We start from the raw sequence: 11,495 nt of genomic DNA on the forward strand, positions 1-11,495 counted from the left end.
GGCAGTGGCTCGGGTGGTTGATGTCCTTGATGATATTTTTGGCCTTCCTGTGATCTCGGGTGCTGTAGTTACATTTACATTTTAGTCATTTAGCAGACTCTCTTATCCAGAGCGACTTACAAATTGGTGCATTCACCTTATGATAGCCAGTGGGACAACCACTTTACAATAGTTTTTTTTTTTTTTTGTGGGTGGGGGGGGGGGGGGGGGGGGGGGGGGGGGGGGGTAAGGGGGGGTAGAAGGATTACTTTATCCTATCCCAGGTATTCCTTAAAGTGGTGGGGTTTCAAGTGTCTCCGGAAGGTGGTGAGTGACTCGTGGGGGAGTTTGTTCCACCATTGGGGTGCCAGGGCAGCGAACAGTTTTGACTGGGCTGAGCGGGAACTGTGCTTCCGTGTTACGCACGCCTCTCGGAAGAGGGAACGCAACACCCTGCTCCAACTCAACTCTCCGTGGGGTGAAAGAGGTATGGGACTGTAGGTGTGAGTAAGGATGGCAAAAGGCAGAGAATACCGTTAACAGGGAATTCACTCCTTCGCATGGTAAGTTTGGGGAAAAGGGGCTGGACGGAACCAAAGCAAAGAAAGTAAATATCAAAGCCCCCTCTCCTACCTTACCTGCCTACCCACTACTTACTGAACTAGCACCACCTGGTGCACTAACCAAAATACAGGGGATGGTCCGCCCAGGTCTTTCCTAGTGTGCATAGACAGTCAACTTCTACGGGTAATGTATGCCCGCGGGCCTCTTGCCTAAGCACTCCCTAGGTGCCTTCCTCTTCCCCCCCTTGGGAACAAATGAAACAAAAATAGCACAAACTGGTTCACAACAAAAACCTGAGAAAAACTAACTCAGGACATTAAAGAAACTCTGAGCCACAAACTAACACAAAACATTACAATTGGTTATCAGAGCAACCAAAACACAGTACATACCAAACTCTTAGCATACAACCAACATGCTGTAACTCTCAGCAATTCTGGTTCCCCTTTCTCTTCTTCTGAGCAACAGAACTGGGGCTTATATAGCTTCAGACGAGGGCGCAGGGTCAGCTCTCCAATCATCAATGTTCATTGCCTAATCAGCTGCTTGTTGGTGGGGAATTTCAGGAACCCATTTCCTGAAATACATACATGAAAATATACAAACCACAATATAGAAACTGGGGAACGTAACAGGGAGCCAGCAGGCCAGAGGTGGATGAACGCAATGCCCTCGTTTGGGTGTAGGGACTGATCAGAGCCTGAAGGTACGGAGGTGCCGTTCCCCTCACAGCTCCGTAGGCAAGCACCATGGTCTTGTAGCAGATGCAAGCTTCAACTGGAAGCCAGTGGAGTGTGCGGAGGAGCGGGGTGACGTGAGAGAACTTGGGAAGGTCGAACACCAGACGGGCTGCGGCGTTCTGGATGAGTTGTAGGGGTTTAATGGCACAGGCAAGGAGCCCAGCCAACAGCGAGTTGCAGTAATCCAGACAGGAGATGACAAGTGCCTGGATTAGGACCTGTGCCGCTTCCTGTGTAAGCAGGGCCGTACTCTGCAAATGTTGTAGAGCATGAACCTACAAGATCGGGTCACCGCCTTGATGTTAGCGGAGAACGACAGGGTGTTGTCCAGGGTCACGCCAAGGCTCTTTGCACTCTGGGAGGATGACACAACAGAGTTATCAACCGTGATGGCGAGATCATGGAACGGGCAGTCCTTCCCTGGGAGGAAGAGCAGCTCCGTCTTGCCGAGGTTCAGCTTGAGGTGGTGATCCATCATCCACACTGATATGTCTGCCAGACATGCAGAGATGCGATTCGCCACCTGGTTATCAGAAGGGGGAAAGGAGAAGAATAATTGTGTGTCATCTGCGTAGCAATGATAGGAAAGGCCATGTGAGGATATGACAGAGCCAAGTGACTTGATGTATAGCGAGAATAGGAGAGGGCCTAGAACTGAGCCCTGGGGGACACCAGTGGTGAGAGCATGTGGTGCTGAGACAGATTCTCGCCATGCCACCTGGTAGGAGCGACCTGTCAGGTAGGACGCAATCCAAGAGTGAGCCGCGCCGGAGATGCCCAACTCGGAGAGGGTGGAGAGGAGGATCTGATGGTTCGCAGTATCAAAGGCAGCAGATAGGTCTAGAAGGACGAGAGCAGAGGAGAGAGAGTTAGCTTTAGCAGTGCGGAGAGCCTCCGTGACAAAGAGAAGAGCAGTCTCAGTTGAATGACCAGTCTTGAAACCTGACTGGTTTGGATCAAGAAGGTAATTCTGAGAGAGATAGCAAGAGAGTTGGCAAAAGACGGCACGCTCAAGAGTTTTGGAGAGAAAGGAAAGAAGGGATACTGGTCTGTAGTTGTTGACATCGGAGGGATCGAGTGTAGGTTTTTTGAGCAGGGGTGCAACTCTCGCTCTCTTGAAGACGGAAGGGACATAGCCAGCGGTTAAGGATGAGTTGATGAGTGAGGTGAGGTAAGGGAGAAGGTCTCCGGAAATGGTCTGGAGAAGAGAGGAGGGGATAGGGTCAAGCGGGCAGGTTGTTGGGCGGCCGGCCGTCACAAGTCGCAAGATTTCATCTGGAGAGAGAGGGGAGAAAGACGTCAAAGCATAGGGTAGTGCAGTGTGAGCAGGACCAGCGGTGTCATTTGACTTTTCTGTGGTAATCCATGTTTCCGTCAGCGCCAAGATGTCGAGGGACTGGAGGGTAGCATAGGCTGAGATGAACTCTGCCTTGTTGGCCGCAGAACGGCAGTTCCAGAGGCTTCCGGAGACCTGGAACTCCACGTGGGTCGTGCGTGCAGGGACCACCAGGTTAGAGAGGCAGCAGCCACGCTGTGTGAGGCGTTTGTATGGCCTGTGCGGAGAGGAGAGAACAGGGAAAGACAGACACATAGTTGACAGGGATAATCAATGAACAGCATTCTGACGTAGGTATTCCTCTTGTCCAGATGGGATAGGGCAGTGTGCAGTGTGATGGCGATTGCATCATCTGTGGATCTATTGGGGCTGTAAGCAAATTGAAGTGGGTCTAGGGTGACAGGTAAGGTAGAGGTGATATGATCCTTGACTGGTCTCTCAAAGCACTTCATGATGACAGAGGTGAGTGCTACGGGGTGATAGTCATTTAGTTCAGTTACCTTTGGTTTCTTGGGTACAGGAACAACGATGGCCATCTTGAAGCATGTGGGGACAGCAGACTGGGATAGGGAGAGATTGAATATGTCCGTAAACACACCAGCCAGCTGGTCTGCGGATGCTCTGAGGACGCGGCTAGGGATGCCGTCTGGGCCGGCAGCCTTGCGAGGGTTAACACGTTTAAATGTTTTACTCATGTCGGCCACGGAGAAGGAGAGCCCACAGTCCTTGGTAGCGGGCTGCGTCGGTGGCACTGTGTTATCCTCAAAGCGGGCGAAGAAGGTGTTTAGCTTGTCTGGGAGCAAGACGTCGGTCTCTGCGACGTGGCTGGTTTTCCTTTTGTAGTTCGTGAATGTGTGTAAACCCTGCCACATACGTCTCCTGTCTGAGCCATTGAATTGTGACTCCACTTTCTCTATACTGACATTATACTTGTTTGATTGCCTTGTGGAATAAATAACACTGTCTGTATTCTGCCATATTCCCAGTCACCTTGCCATGGTTAAATGCAGTGATTTGTGCTTTCAGTTTCAGCGAATGCTGCCATCTATCCACGTTTTCTGGTTAGGGTAGGTTTTAATAGTCACAGTGGGTACGACAACTCCTATACACTTTCTGATATACTCAGTTACCGTATCGGTGTATTCGTCTAGATTATTTTCGCAAGCTACCCAGAACATATTCCAGTCCGTGTGATCAAAACGATCCTGAAGCGTGGATTCCGATTTGTCAGACCAGCATTGAATAGCCCTTAGCACGGCTACTTCCTGTTTGAGTTTCTGCCTATAGGAAGGGAGAAGCAAAATGGAGTCATGGTCAGATTTGCCGAAAGGAGGACAGGGGAGGGCCTTGTAAGCATCGCAGAAGTTTAAATAACAGTGGTCCAGTGTTTTAGCAGCGCGAGTACAACAGTCGATATGTTGCTAGAACTTCGGCAGCCTAGTCCTCAAATTTGTTTTGTTAAAAACCCCAGCTACAATAAATGCAGCCTCAGGATATGTGGTTTCCAGTTTGCATAAGGTCCAGTGAAGTTCTTTGTGGGCCGTCGTGGTATCGGCTTGAGGGGGGATATACACGGCCGTGACTATAACCGAAGAGAATTCTCTTGGGAGATAATACGGTCGGCATTTGATTGTGAGGTATTCTAGGTCGGGGGAACAGAAGGACTCGAGTTCCTCTGTTACTACAATTACACCACGAGTCGTTAATCATGAAACACACACCTCCGCCCTTCTGCATCCTGGAGAGATATTTATTCCTGTCTGCGCAATGAACTGAGAATCCCTCTGGCTGAACCGATTCTGTCAGAGTATCCCGAGAGAGACATGTTTCCGTAAAACAAAATATGTTACAGACCCTGATGTCTCTCTGGAAAGAAATCCTTGCCCTGAGCTCATCAACTTTGTTATCCAAAGACTGAACATTATTAGCAAGTAATATACTCGGAAGCGGTGGGTAATGTGCGCGCCTCCTAAGTCGAACCAGCAGGCCTCCTCGAGTGCCTCTCCTCTAATAATGTAAAAGATAATACATTAAAAAAACGAAATACCGCAAAATTTCCTAAGTGCTAGTCGCAAGGCCACCATCGTCGTCGGCGCCATCAAAACATCATCTTTAGTTCTGGCATCTTCCCCAATATTTGGAACCAAGGACTGATCACCCCAATCCACAAAAGTGGAGACAAATTTGACCTCAATAACTACCGTGGGATTTGCGTCAACAGCAACCTTGGGAAAATCCTCTGCATTATCATTAAAAGCAGGCTCATACATTTCCTCAGTGAAAACAATGTACTGAGCAAATGTCAAATTGGCTTTTAACAAATTACCATACGCCAGACCACATTTTCACCCTGCACACCCTAATTGACAAACAAACAAACCAAAACAAAGGCAATGTCTTTTCATGATTTGTTGATTTCAAAAAAGCTTTTGACTCAATTTGGCATGAGGGTCTGCTATACAAATTGACGTAAAGTGGGGTTAGGGGAAAAACATACAACATTATAAAATCCATGTACATAAACAACAAGTGTGTGGTTAAAATTGGCAAAAAACACACACATTTCTTTCCACAGGGCTGTATGGTGTGACAGGGATGCAGTTTAAGCCTCACCCTCTTCAACATATATATCAACGAATTGGCGAGGACACTAGAACAGTCTGCAGCACCCAGCCTCACCCTACTAGAATCTGAAGTCAAATGTCTACTGTTTGCTGATGATCTGGTGCTTCTGTCACCAAACGGCCTACAGCAGCACTGTGTACAACGTAAAACACCAAATAATATCCTCTGTGTACAACGTAAAACACCAAATAATATCCTCTGTGTACAACGTTAAACACCAAATAATATCCTCTGTGTACAACGTTAAAACACCAAATAATATCTTCTGTGTACAGCGGGGACGTATACACGGACACAGTGACTGAGTTCATCAGGAAGTGTAGAGGAGATGTTGTACCCACTGTGACGATTAAAACCTACCCAAACCAAAAACATGTGGATAGGTGGCAGCATTTGCACAAAACTGAAAGTGCGAACAATCGCATTTAACAATGGCAAGGTGACTGGGAATATGGTCGAATACAAACAGTGTAGTTATTCCCTCTGTAAGGCAATCAAACAGGCCAAACGTCAGTACAGAGACAAAGTGGAGATGCAATTCAACGGCTCAGACACCAGACGTATGTGGCAGGGTCTACAAACAATCACGGACTACAAAGGGAAAACCAGCCACGTCGCGGACACCGACGTCTTGCTCCCAGACAAGCTAAACACCTTCTTCGCCCACTTTGAGGATAACACAGTGCCACCGACGCGGCCAAGGGCTGTGGGCTCTCCTTCTCCGTGACCAACGTGAGTAAGACATTTAAGCGTGTTAACCCCCGCAAGGCTGCCGGTACGGACGGCATCCCTAGCCACATCCTCAGACCAGCTGGCTGGAGTGTTTACGGACATATTCAATCTCTCCCTATCCCAGTCTGCTGTCCCCACTTGCTTCAAGATGTCCACTATTGTTCCTGTACCCAAGAAAGCAAAGGTAACTGAACTAAATGACTATCGCCCCGTAGCACTCACTTCTGTCATCATGAAGTGCTTTGAGAGAATAGTCAAGGATCATATACAATTAAAATACTATTATACATATATTATTATACATATTAGACATATTATATTATTATATATATTATACACATTATACAAATTATATTATACATATTATATTATTTTATATAGTATACACATCATATTATTATACATATTATACATAACATATTATTATACATATTATATTATTATACATATAATATTATTATAAATATTATACACAGTATATTATAATACATATTATTTAACACATTTTACATGTTATATTATTATACACGTTGTATTATTATACACGTTGTATTATTATACATGGTATATATATATATATATATATATATATATATATATATATATATATATATATATATATATATGTGTGTGTACACTACCGGTCAAAAGTTTTACAACACCTACTCATTCAAGGGTTTTTCTTTATTTTTACTATTTTCTACATTGTAAAATAATAGTGAAGACATCAAAACTATGAAATAATACCCAAAAAGTGTTAAACAAATCTAAATAAATTATAGATTTTTGATTTTCCAAAAAGCCACCTTTTGCCTTGATGACAGCTTTGCACACGCTTGTCCTTGCCAATGAGGAAGTTCTATACCATCTATACCTGTCTATCTGGTTAGGGTTACTACTACACCATCTATACCTGTCTATCTGGTTAGGGTTACTACTACACCATCTATACCTGTCTATCTGGTTAGGGTTACTACTACACCATCTATACCTGTCTATCTGGTTAGGGTTACTACTACACCATCTATACCTGTCTATCTGGTTAGGGTTACTACTACACCATCTATACCTGTCTATCTGGTTAGGGTTACTACTACACCATCTATACCTGTCTATCTGGTTAGGGTTACTACTACCCCATCTATACCTGTCTATCTGGTTAGGGTTACTACTACCCCATCTATACCTGTCTATCTGGTTAGGGTTACTACTACACCATCTATACCTGTCTATCTGGTTAGGGTTACTACTAGCTACACCATCTATACCTGTCTATCTGGTTAGGGTTACTACTAGCTACACCATCAATACCTGTCTATCTGGTTAGGGTTACTACTACCCCATCTATACCTGTCTATCTGGTTAGGGTTACTACTACCCCATCTATACCTGTCTATCTGGTTAGGGTTACTACTACACCATCTATACCTGTCTATCTGGTTAGGGTTACTACTACACCATCTATACCTGTCTATCTGGTTAGGGTTACTACTACACCATCTATACCTGTCTATCTGGTTAGGGTTACTACTACACCATCTATACCTGTCTATCTGGTTAGGGTTACTACTAGCTACCCCATCTATACCTGTCTATCTGGTTAGGGTTACTACTACCCCATCTATACCTGTCTATCTGGTTAGGGTTACTACTACACCATCTATACCTGTCTATCTGGTTAGGGTTACTACTACCCTATCTATACCTGTCTATCTGGTTAGGGTTACTACTACACCATCTATACCTGTCTATCTGGTTAGGGTTACTACTACCCTATCTATACCTGTCTATCTGGTTAGGGTTACTACTAGCTACACCATCTATACCTGTCTATCTGGTTAGGGTTACTACTACACCATCTATACCTGTCTATCTGGTTAGGGTTACTACTACACCATCTATACCTGTCTATCTGGTTAGGGTTACTACTACACCATCTATACCTGTCAATCTGGTTAGGGTTACTACTAGCTACACCATCTATACCTGTCTATCTGGTTAGGGTTACTACTACACCATCTATACCTGTCTATCTGGTTAGGGTTACTACTAGCTACACCATCTATACCTGTCTATCTGGTTAGGGTTACCACTACACCATCTATACCTGTCTATCTGGTTAGGGTTACTACTACACCATCTATACCTGTCTATCTGGTTAGGGTTACTACTACACCATCTATACCTGTCTATCTGGTTAGGGTTACTACTAGCTACACCATCTATACCTGTCTATCTGGTTAGGGTTACCACTACACCATCTATACCTGTCTATCTGGTTAGGGTTACTACTACACCATCTATACCTGTCTATCTGGTTAGGGTTACTACTACACCATCTATACCTGTCTATCTGGTTAGGGTTACTACTACACCATCTATACCTGTCTATCTGGTTAGGGTTACTACTACACCATCTATACCTGTCTATCTGGTTAGGGTTACTACTACACCATCTATACCTGTCTATCTGGTTAGGGTTACTACTACACCATCTATACCTGTCTATCTGGTTAGGGTTACTACTACACCATCTATACCTGTCTATCTGGTTAGGGTTACTACTAGCTACACCATCTATACCTGTCTATCTGGTTAGGGTTACTACTACCCCATCTATACCTGTCTATCTGGTTAGGGTTACTACTACCCCATCTATACCTGTCTATCTGGTTAGGGTTACTACTAGCTACACCATCTATACCTGTCTATCTGGTTAGGGTTACTACTACCCCCACCATCTATACCTGTCTATCTGGTTAGGGTTACTACTAGCTACACCATCTATACCTGTCTATCTGGTTAGGGTTACTACTAGCTACACCATCTATACCTGTCTATCTGGTTAGGGTTACTACTAGCTACACCATCTATACATGTCTATCTGGTTAGGGTTACTACTACACCATCTATACCTGTCTATCTGGTTAGGGTTACTACTACACCATCTATACCTGTCTATCTGGTTAGGGTTACTACTACACCATCTATACCTGTCTATCTGGTTAGGGTTACTACTACACCATCTATACCTGTCTATCTGGTTAGGGTTACTACTACCCCATCTATACCTGTCTATCTGGTTAGGGTTACTACTACCCCATCTATACCTGTCTATCTGGTTAGGGTTACTACTACACCATCTATACCTGTCTATCTGGTTAGGGTTACTACTAGCTACACCATCTATACCTGTCTATCTGGTTAGGGTTACTACTACACCATCTATACCTGTCTATCTGGTTAGGGTTACTACTACACCATCTATACCTGTCTATCTGGTTAGGGTTACTACTACACCATCTGTACCTGTCTATCTGGTTAGGGTTACTACTACCCCATCTATACCTGTCTATCTGGTTAGGGTTACTACTACACCATCTATACCTGTCTATCTGGTTAGGGTTACTACTACACCATCTATACCTGTCTATCTGGTTAGGGTTACTACTACACCATCTATACCTGTCTATCTGGTTAGGGTTACTACTACACCATCTATACCTGTCTATCTGGTTAGGGTTACTACTACACCATCTATACCTGTCTATCTGGTTAGGGTTACTACTACACCATCTATACCTGTCTATCTGGTTAGGGTTACTACTAGCTACACCATCTATACCTGTCTATCTGGTTAGGGTTACTACTACACCATCTATACCTGTCTATCTGGTTAGGGTTACTACTATCCCATCTATACCTGTCTATCTGGTTAGGGTTACTACTACACCATCTATACCTGTCTATCTGGTTAGGGTTACTACTACCCCATCTATACCTGTCTATCTGGTTAGGGTTACTACTAGCTACCCCATCTATACCTGTCTATCTGGTTAGGGTTACTACTACCCCATCTATACCTGTCTATCTGGTTAGGGTTACTACTACACCATCTATACCTGTCTATCTGGTTAGGGTTACTACTAGCTACACCATCAATACCTGTCTATCTGGTTAGGGTTACTACTACCCCATCTATACCTGTCTATCTGGTTAGGGTTACTACTACCCCATCTATACCTGTCTATCTGGTTAGGGTTACTACTACACCATCTATACCTGTCTATCTGGTTAGGGTTACTACTACACCATCTATACCTGTCTATCTGGTTAGGGTTACTACTAGCTACCCCATCTATACCTGTCTATCTGGTTAGGGTTACTACTACCCCATCTATACCTGTCTATCTGGTTAGGGTTACTACTACCCCATCTATACCTGTCTATCTGGTTAGGGTTACTACTACACCATCTATACCTGTCTATCTGGTTAGGGTTACTACTAGCTACACCATCTATACCTGTCTATCTGGTTAGGGTTACTACTACACCATCTATACCTGTCTATCTGGTTAGGGTTACTACTACACCATCTATACCTGTCTATCTGGTTAGGGTTACTACTACACCATCTATACCTGTCTATCTGGTTAGGGTTACTACTACATTTACATTTTACATTTTAGTCATTTAGCAGACGCTCTTAACCAGAGCGACTTACAGGAGCAATTAGGGTTAAGTGCCTTGCTCAAGGGCACATTAACGTCATTTAGCAGACGCTCTTAGCCAGAGCGACTCACAAATTGGTGCGTTCACCCTATAGCCAGTGGGATAACCACTTTACAATTTGGGGGGGGGGGGGGGGGGGGGTTAGAAGGAATACTTTATCCTATCCCAGGTATTCCTTAAAGAGGTGGGGTTTCAAATGTCTCCGGAAGGTGGTGAGTGACTCCGCTGTCCTGGCGTCGTGAGGGAGCTTGTTCCACCATTTGGGTGCCAGAGCAGCGAACAGTTTTGACTGGGCTGAGCGGGAGCTGTGCTTCCGCAGAGGAAGGGGAGCCAGCAGGCCAGAGGTGGATGAACGCAATGTCCTCGTTTGGGTGTAGGGACTGATCAGAGCCTGAAGGTACAGAGGTGCCGTTCCCCTCACTGCTCCATAGGCAAGCACCATGGTCTTGTAGCGGATGCGAGCTTCAACTGGAAGCCAGTGGAGTGTGCGGAGGAGGGGGGTGACGTGAGAACCTATCTACCTACTACCCTATCTATACCTGTCTATCTGGTTAGGGTTACTACTACACCATCTATACCTGTCTATCTGGTTAGGGTTACTACTACCCCATCTATACCTGTCTATCTGGTTAGGGTTACTACTACCCTATCTATACCTGTCTATCTGGTTAGGGTTACTACTACACCATCTATACCTGTCTATCTGGTTACTACTACACCATCTATACCTGTCTATCTGGTTAGGGTTACTACTACACCATCTATACCTGTCTATCTGGTTAGGGTTACTACTACACCATCTATACCTGTCAATCTGGTTAGGGTTACTACTAGCTACACCATCTATACCTGTCTATCTGGTTAGGGTTACTACTACACCATCTATACCTGTCTATCTGGTTAGGGTTACTACTACACCATCTATACCTGTCTATCTGGTTAGGGTTACTACTAGCTACACCATCTATACCTGTCTATCTGGTTAGGGTTACTACTACACCATCTAT

General features: G+C 44.8%; 1 protein-coding gene across 1 annotated transcript in view; it reads left to right on the top strand.

Annotated features, from left to right (window-relative positions):
- The window catches only part of slc4a11 (solute carrier family 4 member 11), a gene marked incomplete at both ends in the record, with an annotated part of 170,615 nt that overhangs the window by 411 nt on the left and 158,709 nt on the right, over window positions 1-11,495 (top strand). The gene's annotated exons all lie outside the window — the stretch shown is intronic.

Source organism: Coregonus lavaretus (genome assembly GCF_964263955.1).
Source record: "Coregonus lavaretus genome assembly, chromosome: 18".
Classification (NCBI taxonomy): Eukaryota; Metazoa; Chordata; class Actinopteri; order Salmoniformes; family Salmonidae; genus Coregonus; species Coregonus lavaretus.